The 20,350-nt window shown below is 46.0% G+C and overlaps 1 pseudogene; it reads left to right on the top strand.

Moving 5' to 3' along the window:
* Positions 1-20,037, top strand: part of LOC122934686 — a 261,344-nt pseudogene extending 241,307 nt beyond the window's left edge.
* The last annotated feature ends 313 nt before the right edge of the window (positions 20,038-20,350 follow it).

The following is a 20,350-nucleotide window of genomic DNA, read 5'->3' as shown; positions in this document are numbered from 1 at the left end:
AATATAATTAAGCAGTATATATATATATATATATATATATATATATATATAAATTTGATTTGCAACGAATGCGAATTTCCTCACGCTTCGTGCTAACAAATCACAATTTTTCCTAAAATGCTACACATGTGAGGTCATGGGGCAAAGAACTCTGGGGAGGCGGGCTAATGCCATGCATGCAGCCAATCAGCAGCCAGCCATGTGGTGCGAATCAGCAGCCAGGCCATTTTAGAGTCAGACATTTTCCAGTGTTCTGAGTGCAGGGACAAACATGAGAAGGCGCTAGGGACAGCAATTGGAAAAATCTCATTGTGAAAAAAAAACCTGAACAAAACGATTTTTAAGTGCAGGGAAAGGCTAGGGAGGAATCATTTCACAGCATCTTAGTGCAGGGAGAGACGTCAGTAGGCGCTAAGGACAGTGTAGAAAAACGATTTACAAGTGCAGGGAAAGAATATTTGAGGATCCAAATAGCCATTATACAGCTCTGTCATTCCAGCAATTTGTTCTTGGGGTGCAAGTGCTATGTTGAAAAGCCTTTAGTGGCTTATATCTTTTCAAACAAGAAAAATATATAAGCAGTTCACTTTTGAAGTTATATGTGTTGAAAGCATACAGAAAGAAAAAAATCTACACATTCATCTGGTGCAGTTATTTGTGGCAAAAGGGTTTAGTGGCCTGTTTCATTATAGAAAGAAAAAAATATACACACTTCACTGGTGCACTTATTTGTGGCAAAAGCATTTAGTGGCCTATTTCAGTACAGAAATAAAAATATATTCTCAGTTCACTTCTGCAGTTATATGTGTTGAAAGTGTACAGAAAGAAAAAAATATATACGCACTTCACTGGTGCAGTTATTTGTGGCAAAAAGGTTTAGTGGCCTGTTTCAGCACAGAAAGAAAAATATATACGCACTTCACTGGTGCATTTATTTCTGCTGAAAGCGTTTAGTGGCCTATTATAGTACAGAATGAAAAATATATTCTTAGTTCATGTCGTCGGTTATATGTGTTGAAAGAATGGCTGGGAGTCAGCAGAGTGGCAGTAGTAGGAAGTCGGGAGCCAAACGTGCCCAGGATAGACCATCTGCTTTGCGGCAGCCTACCTGCCCGGGGAGTAGTGGTGCAGAGGCTCACGGAAGTGGCGGCGGTAGCAGTCAGTCCGTGCAGTGGTTATATGTGTTATTTTGTATTTCAGTAGAAAAAGAAAAATATTTTCTCGGTTTAAGTCGACGGCGGTTATATGTCTTGAAAGCATTTATTGGCCTATTTCAGTACAAAAAGAAAAATCTATTCTCAGTTGATGTCGGGGGTTATATGTGTTGAAAGCCTGGTTGGGAGTCAGCAGGGTGGCAGCAGTGGGAGGTCTGGAGCCAAACGTGCCGGGGGTAGACCACCTGCTTCGCAGCAGCCTACCTACCTGGGAAGTAGTGGTGCAGGGGTTCACGGAAGTAGCGGTGGTAGCAGTCATTCAGTGCGGCGGTTATGTGTGTTATTTGTGTTTCAGTACAAAAAGAAAAATATATATTCTCAGTTCACTTCGGCGGTTATTTGTGTTGAAAGCGTTTAGTAGCTATTTCAGTACAAAAAGAAAAATACATTTGCAGTTCACGTCGGCGGTTATATGTGTTGAAAGCTTTTAGTGGCATTTTTCAGAGCAAAAAGAAAAATATATTCTCTGTTCACGTTGGCGGCGGTTATATATATTGAAAGCATTTAGTGTCCTATTTCAGTACAAAAAGAAAAATATATTCTCCGTTCACTTCGGCGGTTATATGTGTTGAAAGCATGGCTGGGAGTCAGCAGTGGGAGGTTGGGAGCCAAATGTGCCCGGGATAGATCATCTGTTTTGCGGCCACCTACCTGCCCAGGAAGTAGTGGTGCAGGGGTTCATGGAAGAATCAGTGGTAGCAGTCAGTCAGTGCAATGGTTATATGTGTTATTTCATATTTCAGTACAAAAAGAAAAATATATTTACAGCTCACTTCAGCGATTATTTGTGTTGAAAGCATGGCTGGGAGTCAGCAGGGTGGCAGCAGTGAGAGGTCGGGAGCCAAATGTGCCCGGGGTAGTCCACCTGCTTTGCAGACGCCTACCTGCCCGGGAAGTAGTGGTGCAGGTGTTCATGGAAGCAGCAGTGGTAGCAGTCAGTCAGTGCGGACTGTTGGGGGAAAAAAATCACCTAGTGTGGCAATTTTTTGTTAAGCCGCCGGAGCAGGTTAACATGGCCATATGTATAATATGTGGGCAGAGGGTGAAGCTTAGCCAGGGTGAAAATGTTGGCACCATAGCCCTGTATCAACTTATGCATGCTACTGCCATCTCCACACTATGTCACCTTGCCACTCTATGGTATCCTCCTGATGCTGCTACTGCTGCTATCTCCACACTAAGTCACCTTGCCACTCTGTGGCATCCTCCTGATGCTGCTGCTGATACTGCCATCTCCACACTATGTCACCTTGCCAGTCTATGGTATCCTGATGCTGCTGCTGCTACTGCCATCTCCACACTGTCAACTTGCCACTCTGTGGTGTCCTGATGCTGCTGCTGCAATCTCCACACTGTCACCTTGCTACTCTGTGGTATCCTCCTGATGCTGCTGCTGCTACTGCCATCTTCACACTATGTCACCTTGCCAATTTGTGGTATCCTGATGCTGCTGCTACTGCCATCTCCACACTGTCACCTTGCCAGTTGCCACTCTGGGGTATTCTGATGCTGCTGCTGCTACTGCCATCTCCACACTGTCACCTTGCCATTCTGTGGTATCCTGATGCTGCTGCTGCTACTGCCATCTCCACACTATGTCACCTTGCCCCTCTGTGGTATCCTGATGCTGCTGATGCCACCATCTCAACAAAATGTCACCTTGCCACTCTGTGGTATCCTCCTGATGCTGCTGTGGCTGCTACTGCCATCTCCACACTATGTCACCTTGCCATTCTGTTGTATCCTGATACTGCTGCTGCCATTTCCATACTATGTCACCTTGCCACTTGTGGTATCCTCCTGATGCTGCTGCTGCTACTGCTGTCTCTACATTATATCACCTTGCCACTCTGTGGTATCCTGATGCTGCTGCTGCTACTGCCATCTCCACACTATGTCACTTTGCCACTCTGTGTCCTGATACTGCTGCTGCCATCTCCACACTGTCACTTTGCCATTCTTTGGTATCCTCCTGATGCTGGTGCTACTACTGCCATCTCTACACTATGTCAGCTTGCCACTTTGTGGTATCCTGATGCTGGTACTTCCATCTCCACACTTGGTCACCTTTCCACTGTGTAGTATCCTCCTGAATCTGCTGCTGCTACTGCCATCTCCACACTATTTCACCTTGCCACTCTGTGGTATCCACCTGCTGCTGCTATCTCCACACTATGTCACCTTGCCACTTTGTGGTTTCCTGATGCTGCTGCTACTGCCGTGTCCACACTATCACCTTGCCGGTTGCCACTCTGTGGTATCTTGACACTGCTGCTACTGCCATCTCCACACTATGTCACCTTGCCACTCTGTAGTATCCTCCTGATGCTGATGCTGCGGCTACTGCGGTCTCTACACTATGTCACCTTGCCACTCTGTGGTATCCTGATGCTGCTGCTGCTACTGCCATCTCTACACTATGTCACATTGCCACTCTGTGGTATGCTACTGATGCTGCTGCTGCTACTGCCGTATCCACACTATGTCACCTTGCCACTTTGTGCTATCCTGATGCTGCTGCTTCTGCTACTGTCATCTCTACACTATGTCACCTTGCCACTCTGTGGTTTCCTCCTGATGCTGCTGCCACCTCCAGACTCGGCCATTGTGCCACTTTGTGACCGCCTCCTGATGCTGCTGCTGCTGCTGCCGCCACCTCCAAATTCTGTCATTGGACCACTCTGTGGTCTCCTCATGCTGCTGCCAATTTTAGACTCGGTCATTGTGCCACTAAGTAGCCTTCTCATACTGCTGTCAACTTCAGACTGTGTCAGTGTGCCACTCGGTGGCCTCCTCATACAGCTGACACCTCCACACGTTGTCTTTGTGCTACTCTGAGGCTTCTTCATGCTGCTGCCACCTCCACAATCTCCCGTTGTCATGCTGCTCTGGCCTCCTCATGTTGCTGACACCTCCACACTTTGTCTTGGTGCCACTCTATGACCTCCTCATGCTGCCGCCACCTCCAGACTCGGTCATTGTGTAACTCAGTCACTGGGAGCAGGCAGTTCTGAGAACAGCCCGATGAAGGCCCCCGGCGGCTGTTCTTGGAACTGTCTGCTCCCGGTGACCGCATTTGATTTCAAACCGGCTTGCGGCACAGGCACAGGTAAGGACTTACCTGTGCAACACCGGACGGGTGAGTCTACATTACTAAAGATGTCAGCCCGATTCTGTTTGCTGGCGAACACTGCGAACTGACCATCACTGCCTATGACCATGTTGTGTACGGCTACTGCATACTGCGGCCTGCATCATGCCACTTTCCAACGCACACATTCTGTATGGCAGCTGTTGCAGCATGCCTAATGCCACTATTGCCACTTGCCCACCATCACATTCCCCAAAGACACTTTTTTTTTTAAATCTTATAACACTGTGTGTGTTTAAAGAGAGTCTGTCACTTAATTTTCACCAATTTAACTAAGAGCACTGCCCCACAGAAGATTGCAGACACATTCCAGACATACATGTATGCACTTTGTGCCTTTATTCCATGTCCAGGAAGAGCACTTTTATTCTGCTGGAAAACAGCTCCTAAGTGCCCAGCTGAAAGTGAAAGTAAAAAAACAAAGCTTTCACTCACTCGATTTCTAATAGATATAATTAGAGATTAGCAAATTTTTCAAAAATTCAATTTGCCGGTTTGCCGAATTTTTGGGTAAAAATTTGGTTCGATCTGAATATATTTGCGGCAAATTACATTAAGGAACAGCTATTTCCTGGCTGTTAAGAGTCTTTATAGTGGTGTAGAACACTGTACATTGTAGTAACATGCATAGGGAGTCTGCTTTGGTAGTGAAATAATACTGTGAGTCTGTATGACATGCAGATGACAGGCGTCGCTCTTAGAATCACTGCACACTTCATTTATTACTGCAGTCACGGGGCCAAAACTGATCAAATAACTCAAGTATGAACTCAACCTTACAGGTCGATGTTAGTGCCAAGAAGAAGCGCACTCCTTTTACACCGTCGCCAGCTGATTCCACATAGATGTAAAGAGAACCTGTTCTATTAAACGCTTATACAAGTAGAGCCCTCCGACAGAGTGGAGAGGGTGTCAGCAGTAAGTTTGTGTTGACGTCACTGATTAATTTGCCCTTCCTCTGATCCATCAGAACAATAACCCACGGATCCTGTCTGTGGAGCATATGCCTTCACTCGGTCAGCATTTGCTCAATAATCCATCAGTATTGCTAATGCCCAAAAAAAAACTGGAGCGAATCTAAAACAGAGATGACAAGTGAATGAAATATTTGCATGTATTCTGCTTTTGGCTACCAAATCATATTCCAATTTACAGGCCTTACAGCTGCTACACAGACAGGATCTGTTGTGCATCTCATTTTACCTTCCTTCTGACAGATCAGAAGGGTCAAACAAATGATGATGTCAGCCAAGCCAAAAGGCAAAATAGTGGTCCAGTCATGAAGTGGGGAGGGTGGGAACAGCATGGGGAGACCACAGAGTGGCCAAATGACAGGGTCTGGAGGTTGCGGCAGCATGAGGAGACCACAGAGTGGCACAATGACAGTGTGGAGGTGGCGGCAGCAGCAATAGCAGCATCCGGAGAAGGCCAACGAGTGTCACAATGACAGAGTCTGGAGTTTGCAGCAGAAGGAGGAGGCCACCGACTGGCACAATGACCAAGTGTGGAGGTGGCGGCAGCATCAGGAGGCCACAGAGTGGCAAGGTGACATAATGTGGAGGTGGCGGCAGCATCAGGAGGCCACAGAGTGGCAAGGTGATATAATGTGGAGGTGGCAGCAGCATCAGGAGGCCACAGAGTGACAAGGTGACAGTGTAGAGGTGGCGGCAGCATGAGGAGGCCACAACATTAAGAGATATTGGGGAGGTAGCAGCAGCATGAGGGGGCCACAGAGTGGCACGACAACGAAAGATTGTGGAGGTGGCTGCAGCATGAGGCCACAGAGTGGCCAATTTGTCTATTCATTTATAGGGAATATGGGACAGAACAGAAGGTTACAATTTCTCAACTTTATAAAGTGTTGCTTAAAACACAATTTTATAATACACATTCTCTGGCACAAGCAACCAATCAACAAGCGTCAAACTACATTAGGGGCAATCTGTCACCAAGTGCATTTAACCCTCAATAGTGTGGTTGTTTTTTGGCTATATCCTACATCAGGGTGAAGCTGTCACACCAAGTGCATTTAACCATCAATAGTGTGGTTATTTTTTGGCCATATACTACATCAGGGGCAAGCTGAGCCTGTCACCAAGTGCATTTAACCCTCAATAGTGTGGTTGTTTTTTGGCTATATCCTACATCAGGGTGAAGCTGTCACACCAAGTGCATTTAACCATCAATAGTGTGGTTATTTTTTGGCCATATACTAGTGCATTTAACCCTGCTGCTGCCGCCTCGGCCTCTTCCTCCGCCTCTGAGGAACGTTGGCACCTGCCGCCCAGCAAACAGGGGATGTACCACTAACACCACCACCTCCGTCACCAAGCATCTCAACCGTGTCACACAGCAGCGTTCAGCACTCCATCTCACAAACATTTGAGAGAAAGCGTAAATTTCCACCTAGCCACCCTCGATCCCTGGCCCTGAATGCCAGCATTTCTAAATTACTGGCCTATGAAATGCTGTCATTTAGGCTGGTGGACACAGACAGCTTCAAACAGCTCATGTCGCTTGTTGTCCCACAGTATGTTGTTCCCAGCCGGCACTACTTCTCCAAGAGAGCCGTGCCCTCCCTGCACAACCAAGTATCCGATAAAATCAAGAGTGCATTGTGCAACGCCATCTGTGGCAAGGTCCACCTGACCACAGATACGTGGACCAGTAAACACGGCCAGGGACGCTATATCTCCCTAACTGCACACTGGGTAAATGTAGTGGCGGCTGGGCCCCAGGCGGAGAGCTGTTTGGCGCACGTCCTTCTGCCGCCAAGGATCGCAGGGCAACATTCTTTGCCTCCTGTTGCCACCTCCTCCTACTCAGCTTCCTCCTCCTCTTCTTCCACCTGCTCATCCAGTCAGCCACACACCTTCACCACCAACTTCAGCACAGCCTGGGGTAAACGTTAGCAGGCCATTCTGAAACTCATATGTTTGGGGGACAGGCCCCACACTGCACAGGAGTTGTGACGGGGTATAGAACAACAGACCGACGAGTGGTTGCCTGGTGGTGTGCGATAATGGGCGAAATCTCATTGCAGCTCTGGGACTAGCCGGTTTGACGCACATCCCTTGCCTGGCGCATGTGCTGAATTTGGTGGTGCAGAAGTTCATTCACAACTACCCCGACATGTCAGAGCTGCTGCATAAAGTGCGGGCCGTCTGTTCGCGCTTCCGGCGTTCACATCCTGCCGCTGCTCGCCTTGTATGCGCTACAGTGTAACTTCGGCCTTCCTACTCACCGCCTCATATGCGACGTGCCCACCAGGTGGAACTCCACCTTGCACATGCTGGACAGACTGTGCGAGCAGCAGCAGCAGGCCATAGTGGAGTTTAAGCTGCAGCACGCACGGGTCAGTCACACTGCGGAACGGCACCACTTCACCACCAATGACTGGGCCTCCATGCGAGACCTGTGTGCCCTGTTGCGCTGTTTCGAGTACTCCACCAACATGGCCAGTGGCAATGACGCCGTTATCAGCGTTACAATACCACTTCTATGTCTCCTTGAGAAAACACTTAGGGCGATGATGGAAGAGGAGGTGGCCCAGGAGGAGAAGGAGGAGGAAGAGGGGACATTTTGAGCACTTTCAGGCCAGTCTCCTAGAAGTGACTCAGAGGGAGGTTTTTTGCAACAGCAGAGGCCAGGAACAAATGTGGCCAGCCAGGGCCCACTACTGGAGGACGAGGAGGACGAGAATGAGGAGGAGGTGGAGGAGGATGAGGATGAAGCATGGTCACAGCGGGGTGGCACCCAACGCAGCTCGGGCCCATCACTGGTGCGTGGCTGGGGGGAAACGCAGGACGATGACGATACGCCTCCCACAGAGGACAGCTTGTCCTTACCTCTGGGCAGCCTGGCACACATGAGCGACTTCATGCTGCAGTGCCTGAGCAACAACAGCAGAGTTGCCCACATTTTAACGTGTGCGGACTACTGGGTTGCCACCCTGCTGGATTCACGGTAATAAGACAATGTGCCCACCTTACTTCCTGCACTGGAGCGTGATAGGAAGATGCACGCTGGTAGACGCGCTACTGAGAGCATTCCCAAATGTCATAGGGGAACAAGTGGAAGCCCAAGGCCAAGGCAGAGGAGGAGCAAGAGGTTGCCAAGGTAGCTGTGTCGCGGCCAGCTTCTCTGAGGGCAGGGTTAGCATGGCAGAGATGTGGAAAAGTTTTGTCAACATGCCACAGCTAGCTGCACCACCACCTGATATGCAACGTGTTAGCATGAGGCAACATTTCACTAACATGGTGGAACAGTACGTGTGCACACCCCTCCACGTACTGACTGATGGTTCGGCCCCATTCAACTTCTGGGTCTCTAAATTGTCCACGTGGCCAGAGCTAGCCTTTTATGCCTTGGAGGTGCTGGCCTGCCCGGCGGCCAGCGTTTTGTCTGAACGTGTATTCAGCACGGCAGGGAGCATCATTACATAGAAACGCAGCCGCCTGTCTACAGCCAATGTGGACAAGCTGACATTCATAAAAATGAACCAGGCATGGATCCCACAGGACCTTTCCATCCCTTGTGCAGATTAGACATTAACTACCTCCCCTTAACCATATATTATTGTACTCCAGGGCACTTCCTTATTCAATCCTATTTTTATTTTCATTTCACCATTATATTGCGGGGCTACCCAAAGTTGAATGAACCTTTCCTCTGTCTGGGTGCCGGGGCCTAAATATCTGACAATGGACTGTTACAGTGGTGGGTGACGTGAAGCCTGATTCTCTGCTATGACATGAAGACTGATTCTCTGCTGACATGAAGCCAGATTCTCTGTTACGGGACCTCTCTCCTCTGCCTGGGTGCCTGGGCCTAAATATCTGACAATGGACTGTACCAGTGTTGGGTGACGTGAAGCATGATTCTCTGCTATGATATGAAGACTGATTCTCTGCTTACATGAAGCCAGATTCTCTGTTACGGGCCCTCTCTCCTCTGCCTGGGTGCCGGGGCCTAAATTTATGACAATGGACTGTTACAGTGGTGGCTGACGTGAAGCCTGATTCTTTGCTATGACATGAAGATTGATTCTCTGCTGACATGAAGCCAGATTCTCTGTTACGGGACCTCTCTCCTCTGCCTGGGTGCCTGGGCCTAAATATCTGACAATGGACTGTACCAGTGTTGGGTGACGTGAAGCATGATTCTCTGCTATGATATGAAGACTGATTCTCTGCTGACATGAAGCCAGATTCTCTGTTACGGGACCTTTCTCCTCTGCCTGGGTGCCTGGGCCTCAATATCTGACAATGGACTGTTCCAGTGTTGGGTGACGTGAAGCATGATTCTCTGCTATGATATGAAGAGTGATTCTCTGCTGACATGAAGCCAGATTCTCTGTTACGGGACCTTTCTCCTCTGCCTGGGTGCCTGGGCCTAAATATCTGATAATGGACTGTTCCAGTGTTGGGTGACGTGAAGCATGATTCTCTGCTATGATATGAAAACTGATTCTCTGCTGACATGAAGCCAGATTCTCTGTTACGGGACCTCTCTCCTTTGCCTGGGTGCCGGGGCCTAAATATATGACGATGGACTGTTACAGTGGTGGGTGACGTGAAGCCAGATTCTCAGCTATTGGACCTCTCTCCAATTGATATTGGTTAATTTTTATTTATTTTATTTTTATTCATTTCCCTATCCACATTTATTTGCAGGGGATTTACCTACATGTTGCTGCCTTTTGCAGCCCTCTAGCCCTTTCCTGGGCTGTTTTACAGCCTTTTTAGTGCCGAAAAGTTCGGGTCCCCACTGACTTCAATGGGGTTCGGGTTCGGGACGAAGTTCGGGTACGGTTCGGATCCCGAACCCAAACATTTCCGGGAAGTTCGGCCGAACTTCTCGAACCCGAACATCCAGGTGTTTGCTCAACTCTACTACTGAACTCTTTCACCACAAATAAATGCAACAGTGAAGTGCATATATATTTTTCCTTTTTGTACTGAAATAGGACACTGAGCGCTTTCACCACTTATAACTGCAGAAGTGAAATGCATATATATTTTTCTTTTATGTACTGAAATAGGCCAGTAAATGCTTTTGCCAAAAATAACTGCATCATTGAAGTGCTGAAGTGCGTATATATTTTTGATTGTGTACTGAAATAGGCCACTAAACGCATTCAACACATATAACTGCAGAAGAGAACTAATAATATATTTTTCTTTTTGTACTGAAATAGGCCACTAAACGCTTTTAGCAGAAATAAATGCACCAGTGAAGTGCGTATATATTTTTCTTTCTGTACTGAACTAGGCCAATAAACACTTTTGCCACAAATAAGTGCACCAGTGAAGTGTATATATTTTTTCTTTTTGGACTGAAATAGGCCAGTAAGCGCTTTAATTTGCCTCTTGTTTCTTCCTCCTCCTACTTTGCTTTCTCATCCTCGACCGGCTCCTCATCCGGTCAGCGTAAAACCTTCACCAACAACTTCAGCACAGCCAGGGGTAAACGACAGCAGGCAGTTTTAAAACTTATTTTACATTCTGTGTAGGACAAGCCCCACACCGCGCAGGAGCTGTGGACAGGCCTTGAACAACAGACCGATGAGTCGTTGGTGCCAGTGAGCCTCAAGCCTAGCCTGGTGGTGTGCGATAATGGGCGAAATCTTGTAGAAGCTCTGGGACTAGCTGGTTTGACACACTTTCCTTGCCTGGCGCATGTGCTGAATTTGGTGGTGCAGAGGTTCCGTAAAAATTATATGTCATAGCTGCTGCATAAAGTGCGGGCTGTCTGTTCACGCTTTCAGCGTTCTCACCCTGCTGCTGCTTGCCTGTCAGCGCGCTACAGCGTAACTTCGGCCTTCCCGCTTACCGCCTCATATGCAACGTGCCCACCAGGTGAAACTCCCCCTTGCACATGCTGGCCAGACTGTGCAAGCAGCAGCAGGCTATAGCTGCAGCACCCACGGGTGATTTGCTCTGCTGAACAGCACCACTTCACCACCAATGACTGGGCCTCCATGCGAGACCTCTGTTCCTTGTTGCGTTGTTTCGAGTACTCCACCAACATGGCCAATGCCGATAACGCTGTTCTCAGTGTTACTATCCCACTTCTATGCCTCCTTGAAAAAATGCTGCTGGCGATGATGGAAGAGGATGTGACACAGGTGGAGGAAGAGGGATCATTTCATAGGGTTTCTGGCCAGTCATTCACAAGTGGTTCCGAGGGTGGGTTTCTGCACCCAAAAACGGTAGGTACACAATTTTTCAGCCAGGGCACAGTTCTGGAGGATGACGAGGTGGAGGAGATGAAGGAGGAGGAACTGTGTTCACAGCAGGGTGGCACCCAAACCAGCTCATGGCCATCACTGGTGCGTGGCTGGGGGGATACAGAGGACACAGACGATGCACCTCCCACAGAGGACAGCTTTTCGTTGCCTCTGGGCAGCCTGGCACACATGAGCATTGTCTTGCCAACATTTTAACTTGTGCTGATTACTGGGTGGCCGCGCTGCTGGATCCTCGTTTCAAGGACAACTTAACATCCTTAATTCCGTCACTGGAGCGTGATCGTAAGATGTGCGAGTACAAACGTGCGCTGGTAGACACGCTGCTGGTGGCATTCCCACCTGACAGCGGGGGCACGGTGGAAGCACAAGGCGAGGGCAGAGGAGGCGGCAGAGGTCGCCAACACAGCTGGGGCACCGCCAGCACCTCAGAAGGCAGGGTTAGCATGGCTGAAATGTGGAAAAGCTTTGTCAGCATGCCACAACAACCAGCACCACCAGCTGATATGGAACGTCTTATCAGGAGGCAGCATTTCACCAACTTGGTGGAGCAGTATGTGTGCACACGCCTACACTTACTGAATGACGGCTCTTCCCCCTTCAACTTCTGGGTCTCCCAATTGGGCACATAGCCTGAGCTTGCCCTTTACGCCTTGGAAGTGCTGGCTTGCTCTGCAGCCAGTGTAAAATCTGAAAGTGTGTTTAGCATGGCAGAGGGTGTTATCACAGACAAGCGCAGCCGCGTGTCCACAGGCAATGTGGACAAGCTCACGTTCATTAAAATTAACCAGGCAAGGATCCCACAGGACTTGTCTATTCTTCACAAAGTACGGACATGTACAAACCGGATTCCCAAAAAGTTGGGACACTATACAAATCGTGAATAAATACTGAATGCAATGATGTGGAGGTGCCAACTTCTAATATATTATTCAGAATAGAACATAAATCACGGAACAAAAGTTTAAACTGAGAAAATGTACCATTTTAAGGGAAAAATATGTTGAATCAGAATTTCATGGTGTCAACAAATCCCCCAAAAGCTGGGACAAGACCATTTTTACCACCGTGTGGCATCTCCCCTTCTTCTTACAACACTCAACAGACATCTGGGGACCGAGGAGACCAGTTTCTCAAGTTTAGAAATAGGAATGCTCTCCCATTCTTGTCTAATACAGGCCTCTAACTGTTCAATCGTCTTGGGCCTTCTTTGTTGCACCTTCCTCTTTATGATGCGCCAAATGTTCTCTATAGGTGAAAGATCTGCAGACTGGCCATTTCAGTACCCGAATTCTTCTCCTACGCAGCCATGATGTTGTGATTGATGCAGAATGTGGTCTGGCCTTATCTTGTTGAAAAATGCAGGGTCTTCCCTGAAAGAGATGATGTCTGGATGGGAGCATATGTTGTTCTAGAACCTAAATATATTTTTCTGCATTGATGGTGCCTTTCCAGACATGCAAGCTGCCCATGCCACACGCACTCATGCCACACGGATGATGTTATGCACAGTTGATGATGATAGATATTGCTCCACTATCTTTCTGCGCAACATTGTGGGAATTGGTGATCTTCTACCCATCTTGGCTTCTGAGAGACACTGCCACTATGAGAAGCTCTTTTTATACCCAATCATGTTGCCAATTGACCTAATTAGTGTTAATTGGTCTTCCAGCTCTTCGTTATGCTCAAATTTACTTTTTCCAGGCTCTTATTGCTACTTGTCCCAACTTTTTGGGGATTTGTTGACACCGTGATATTTTGAATCAATGTATTTTTCATTTAAAATGATACATTTACTCGGATTATACGTTTGATCTGTCATCTACGTTCTATTACAAATACAATATTGACATTTGACATCTACACATCATTGCATTCAGTTTTTATTCACGATTTGTATAGTGTCCCAACTTTTTGGGAATCTGGTTTGTATACCGGCCTTAACCAGCCATTGTTATACTACAGTGCAATTGGTCATTGTTGTATTTTGGATATTTCACACTCTTTTTAAGTGTACCCTAATTAAAAAAATAAAATTAAAACCAAAAACCTGTGTTGGCTACCTCGTTCTCCCCAACCGGCATTTCCACCTACCTTTCCTCAAACTCCTACTCCATATGGACCTCCACCTAATAAATCAAGTTTATTTATTTTTGATAGGAGAAAATATCTGTGGATCACTTCAGCTAGACAATGTGGATCAGGTGCTCTTGGTCTAAGTGGCCCACCCAGCCACAGATGAATGGATAAAAATGGAGAGAGATAGACCAGGCACTCTATATATGTTATCAAGGATGAGATTTTTATTTCATACACATAAAATCAATAATTAAAGCAGCATAAACCATTGAACAACAATATTAGAGTATAAAATCATATATCATAAAATGTAGCAGCAATGGTATCAAAGGACTAGCAACAGTATCCAATGTAGCAACAATGTGGGATAACAAAGGACTAGCAACAGTATCCAATGTAGCAACAGTGTGGGATAATCGCGGCAGTTGCTAAAAATTCAAACAGCAATCCAGCGAAAAAACCGCAATCTGAATGTGCATTTATACATCCATTTGAATGGTAATGTTATCTAGTGTCAGCAGAAAGTCGCACTTTATGGGTGATTCCGAATCCAAAGGATTTTAAATGTGCGTGATACCGCTTATAGTTCTTTGTCAGTATAGACAAGTGGATTACCAGTCTTTTCAATATGACCGGAAGACCAGCGGGTAAATGCAGTGAGCATTCGTGGTGGCGTCCCACCTATTTGTAGTCGCTAATGCACTATTACCTTAGTCTGGTCGTTTCGCTTCTCTGGACGCCGACTTGATGGTCTGGCGGATATCAGCTGACTGTGACTTGTATCATCAGCGAGTTGTACACTCCGTGGGACCATGCGTCATCAGAGTTGTTTTATAGTTCCGAAATTAAATTCAAGTCCAGGGAAGACTCTTTGCCAGCAGGCCGGTGCAAGGTATAGCCCATACGCGTTTCGGGGGTGTGCCCCTCCACTTTGTTATCCCACATTGTTGCTACATTGGATGCTGTTGCTTGTCCTTTGATACCATTGCTGCTACATTTTATGATATATGATTTTATACTCTAATATTGTTGTTCAATGGTTTATGCTGCTTTAATTATTTATTTTATGTGTATGAAATAAAAATCTCATCCTTGATAACATATATAGAGTGCCTGGTCTATCTCTCTCCATTTTTATTTATTTTTTATTTGTACGTATTTTATTTTATTTTATTTCACTAATTTGTCTGTTACATTTTCGGGTGAAATTCACCAAATTTTGGGTGTGATATACCCCTGCTCTACCTAGTAGACAGGTAACATTTCACTAATTTGTCTGTTACATATTCGGTGAAATTCACCAATTTTTGGGTGTGATATACCACTGCTATACCTAGTAGACAGGTAAAGAAATTTCATTGATTTGTCTGTTACATATTCGGGTGAAATTCACCAATTTTTTCCTGTGATATACCCCTGTTCTACCTAGTAGACAGGTAACATTTCACTAATTTGTCTGTTACATATTTGGGTGAAATTCACCAATTTTTGGGTGTGATATACCCCGGCTGTACCTAGTGCACAGGTAAAAACATTTCACTAATTTGTCTGTTACATTTTCAGGTAAAATTCACAGATTTTTGGGTGTGATATGCCACTGTTACCTAGTAGACAGGTAAAAAAAATGTCACTAATTTGTTACATTCTTGGGTGACATTTGACCATTTTTGCTGTGATTAAACCCCTGCTCTGCATAGGTGATAGGGATCTAAATTTCAAAAAAATCGTCTGTTACAAGGTGACATTTTACCAATTTTGCCGTATACAAAACCCCTTCTCTGCATAGGTGACAGGGAATTAAATTTCTAAAATTATTCTTTAATTGATGCTTCAATAATTTGTCCCTCTTTTCCGCTCGATCATATTTAATTTGAACAAATTAACCTCCCTTGGATGTGGTCTCTCTTTCTCATGCTCCCTCTCCGGCGTGGAACCCTGATTCGCCGATAACCAAATGGATTGTGGACATCACGGTGAAGTGCGATCAGGCAGAAGTTATCTAGAGTCAACAAAGCTGCAGCAGGGGCTCTCCTAGCTAAGGTTTCCAAATCCTAAATACCCCAGTGACAGTCCCTATAATTTTTTATTAATCATTCCAATAACATCTTAAGAGTCCTGTATTGTTATTTATCATCACTACCTCCCCGAGTCGGGAGTGGGTAATTGTCGTGCGCCCCCTCCTTTCCTTCGATTCCTCTGCATTAATAACTTTTCCCATATTTCCGTTCGATCACAATTAAATTTCATCCATAGATCTCCCTTGGATGTGGTCTCTCTTTCCCATGCTCCCTCTCCGGCGTGGAACCCTGATTAGCAGATAACGTGATCAACATGGTAGGCTCAGAAAAGAACATCGAAAGTTAATAGAGAAGATATCCAAATGGAAGAGGAGCTTCATCGTTGTCACTGGGCATGCGCCGAGCCCAGTGACGTCCGATGCTCGCTCTTCCCTCAGTCTCCAGCAAATCGCACTGGCGCAGCCCTCAGTGGGTACTGCGTTTGCGCAAGACTTCGCTCGGCCGTCAGGGAGGGGGAGGAGAGAGATAAGACGCTGTGGGCGGTTAGGGATTCAGGAGGAAGGCGTTTTGGGCACTGCAGGGGGGCGTTACTGGGCACACAAAGTGGAACATAACGCCCCTCTGGGCACCTTTAGGATTAATTAGCATAATTATAAAAGTTGTTTTTCAGCAAAACTACTGGACGGATTACAGTATAGGATAGCAAAGCCGATTCAAGGTAATCTGTGGAGCATGACTGGTTTAAAATCTGAATTTGTGTTATGAGAGGTGACAGAATCCCTTTAAGAAAAGTTTCTTAATCTTCTAATTCCCAAGATAAATTTGACAGATCTGATATATTATGAACATAGGTTTTGTAACTACTCACAAAATATGTGTGCACATATGTGTATCATATATACTGTAATTAGCGTAACCTCTCACAGTAAATCAAAGCTTTATTAGCAAACATAATGTCACGGTGGGGAGTGCGGTGTCAAAGGGTAAAAGGATATCAGCCTGGCCAAAAGGAGTAATAAGGGAGCAGGTCACCTCCTACATCGTCCCTAAACCTCTCCCTGACTCCTCACCGTATGAGCGGACCCCGATGGTAGGACGGGTCATACTCTGGATTCCTAGAGACCCTGAGTCCCCCTGGTAATCCATCACCAAGGAGCCGGGAAGAGACAACCTGTTCATCCCAGTCACGGAGGAGCAGGAGTCTCTATCTGTGGCCAGGCTGCAAGTAGACGGGAACACATACAGCATATGGAATTGGCAGGTAAGTGAAACCCATAACACACTTACCTGCAACAGACACACTGACTGGAACCCATGCACAAGTGCTGCTGTCCACACCAACATTAAGGACACAGCACAAACCACAACCACACAGGAAGCCAGGACACCCATAGCTGCAATAAACTTGAGACAGGGGAATATCTAGCAAACATGCTGGACACCAAACATCACCAGCCATGTAACACAAGACAAGACATACAACACCCTGAACATAACCCACACAAACAAAAGGAGGGAAAGAGACACCATTATAACAACAATGACCACAAGGGTGGCAGTCACTGGACAGATCGTAAACAGTGAACCACTAGCATACACCAAGGCTGGAGGAACACTGAGCTTCAGGCGTCCAGCAGAGGCTAAATAGCCCAAGCAGCCACACCCAAACACACACAAACCCAGTGTTCACAAAACACTAGGAAGGGAGTAAACCCTTCCAACACCAGACAGAGGAAGGAAGCCACTTAAAGGGGAAGTGCACACACAAGCATACCCAACCACACGTTACCACCGGCAACAGCATGCGTGGCAACCATGTCACGGCAATCACCCAGAAGGCTGAGACACTGCCACCGCATGCTCTCACAGTAACACATTGCCGCGGGCGACCACAAGTGTGGCAACAGTGTCACAGCACAAACCAAAGGCCGTGACACAAAATGGCAGAAGGCATAGGTTTTATAGTTTCACAATGATGAAGTCCAATATAAAACCATAGATTTGCATGAATTGTATCAGAATAAGACCTCTTACACACGACCGTATGTATTTTGCGGTCCACAAAAAACGGATCCACAAAAAATACGGATGACATCCGTGTGCATTCTGTATTTTGCGGAACGGAAAAGCTGGTCCCTAATAGAACAGTACTATCCTTGTCCGTGATGAGGACAACAATAATAGGACATGTTCTATTTTTTTGCGGAACGGAAATACGGACATACGTAAATGGAATGCACACAGAGTAACTTCAGTTTATTTTGCGGACACATTAAAATGAATGGTTCCGCATAGGGTCCGCAAAAAAAAAAAAAACACAATGGACACCGGAAAGAAAATAAGTTTGTGTGCAAGAGGCCTAAGAAGGTTATTTAGAAAAAAACAAAGGCTAAGGTAGATCTTAGATCTTGCACTGTTATTTTAATGAGGTGTAGGATGCAGGAAAGTGATCCATGTTCCAAGGATTGCTCTCAGAAGTTGTTGCTGAGTGAAAATAGGTTGGAACATAGGTGGGAAATACTGGTGGGTCTTGGAGCTTGAAGCGTGTAAGACTTAATCTGCCATTGGAAATCCATGGCATAACTTTTTGCAAAATGTCTAATGGTATGGCTACATGCAGGGCCGGCTCCAGGTTCATGTGGGCCCTTGGGCGATAAATCTCAGTGGACCCCCTTGTGGCATTTGTCAAATGTCACCACGGCATATGAGAGTGTTAAAAAATGGAAGCGCAGGCTTTCTGTTCAGAGGCGCCTTCCCCCAGCGGAGATCAGGGAAAGCGCCCTGTTCTAAAAATGAGCCGCAGCCTGTACTAGGCTTCCAGGCTTAGTGTTAGTATATTCCAGTTCAGGCCACTAGGTGGCAGCACTAAACTGTGATATAGAGATTTCTATAGAGAATAATGGAGGATTTTCATTATTCTGTATAAGTTGTAATCTGATGTCTTCAATGCACTTAAAGGATCACTGAGTTTCTAGAAAACTATTGTTAGGTCATAGAGACATATTAAAAGTTTTGATTGCTGGGTTCTGAGTGCTGAGATCGCTATTGATTGCTAGAACAAGGAGAGAAGAGTGTGCATATCGTGCAGGGTGTGTGTACCTGCACAGTCTGAAAATGACAGCACTGATTGGATAGATTGAGTCTGTGGAGGCGCGCCCCCCCCTACCTGTTACCACCCCTATGGACCCTTACTGCAGACTTCTAGCAATTCATTCAGAACTAGTAGAAATAATAAAGGAATGGCACATCATAGAGCCATAAGAATAGATGCTCCAGAATTGTTATTACATGGGGAATGCATGAAGCTATTAAAACAGACGTGTCAGGAGTGGTGAAAAGTCCTCTTTAAAGCACTATTTTTTTTCTGAATGCCCAAAGAGAATTGGGGGACAAAAAGTAATCTTTTAATCAGCTGGAACAGTCATCCAAAGCATTAGACCTGGTTTATAGGGTTGATCCTGCTGACAGCTTCCCCTTGGTAGCACAAGGCTACTGCTAGGTAACAAACTGAAGTTCCATGTGCATTAGGTTCAATAGAGATTGTATACAACTGTTTTTGGTTTCCTCCAACTGGTATTAGCCTTGTCCTGCAGAGAATGCACTTGGCAAATCTATGCATATATAGAAACCATCTCTGGATACATACCATTTACCAGCAGTAACAATAATATGCTTTACTGTCTTACAGGATGGATTTATTGAAAACCGAAGAATGTGGCTAATCATCAAATCCTGTTTTAAGTACAAGTCAAGGAGTCAGTATAGAGTATTAGAAAGAGAGCTTTGTAATGACCCAACATGGCCTCCTCAGAACCAAAAGATCTACTCTAATCAAGCAGAACCTGACAATCATGTACAGGAATATATTTATGATAACCCAACCTTTAATGCTGAAGCAGAAAAAACTGTTCACAATGGAAATGAGACCCAAACATAGTTAATGCCTATAGTACTTACACAGGCAAAAGGCAATGCCAAAATTTCATTTGCATTTGGAGCTTTTTACTTATACATAATCTTGGCTTAAAGCAACTAAGTTTGCAAATTGTATTTATATTAAAGGTACTTTCTAAAGTTTTATAACAGTAGAAAATTAGGTAGCAAAGATAAAAATCTATCATATGTGCAAGCTTTGTAGCAAGACAACATCCCAGTAGTTAAAAGGACCAACAGCTATGACGGACCCCCAGTACTCAGGAAGAGTATGTTCACCTCTGTATTCTTCCTTAGGCCTCATGCACACGACCGTGCCGTTTTTTGCGGTCCGCAAACCGCGGATCCGCAAAAAAAAAGGAAGGCGCCCGTGTTGCCTTCCACAATTTGCGGAACGGAACGGGCGCCGGCAATATAAATGCCTATTCTTGTCCGCCAATCGCGGACAAGAATAGGACATGTTATATTTTTTTTGCAGGGCCGCGGAACGGAGCCACGGATTGCGGCTCCATTGAAATGAATGGGTCCGCACCCAAGCTGCCAAAACGGCGTCTCAGATGCGGACCCAAACAACGGCCGTATGCATGAGGCCTTACTCAGGAGATATTGCAAACCACTGATCTATAGCTGCCAATTTCCCCAGTCACTGGTCGAGACTCAGTGTAGGTGAAATAAAGTCTGCTTTATTGAGCAACTGCACAAA

The sequence above is a fragment of the Bufo gargarizans genome, chromosome 4 (assembly GCF_014858855.1).
Source record: "Bufo gargarizans isolate SCDJY-AF-19 chromosome 4, ASM1485885v1, whole genome shotgun sequence".
NCBI lineage: Eukaryota > Metazoa > Chordata > Amphibia > Anura > Bufonidae > Bufo > Bufo gargarizans.
The sequence above is the reverse complement of the archived record's forward strand: the minus strand, read 5'-3'. Positions and strand labels throughout refer to the sequence as shown.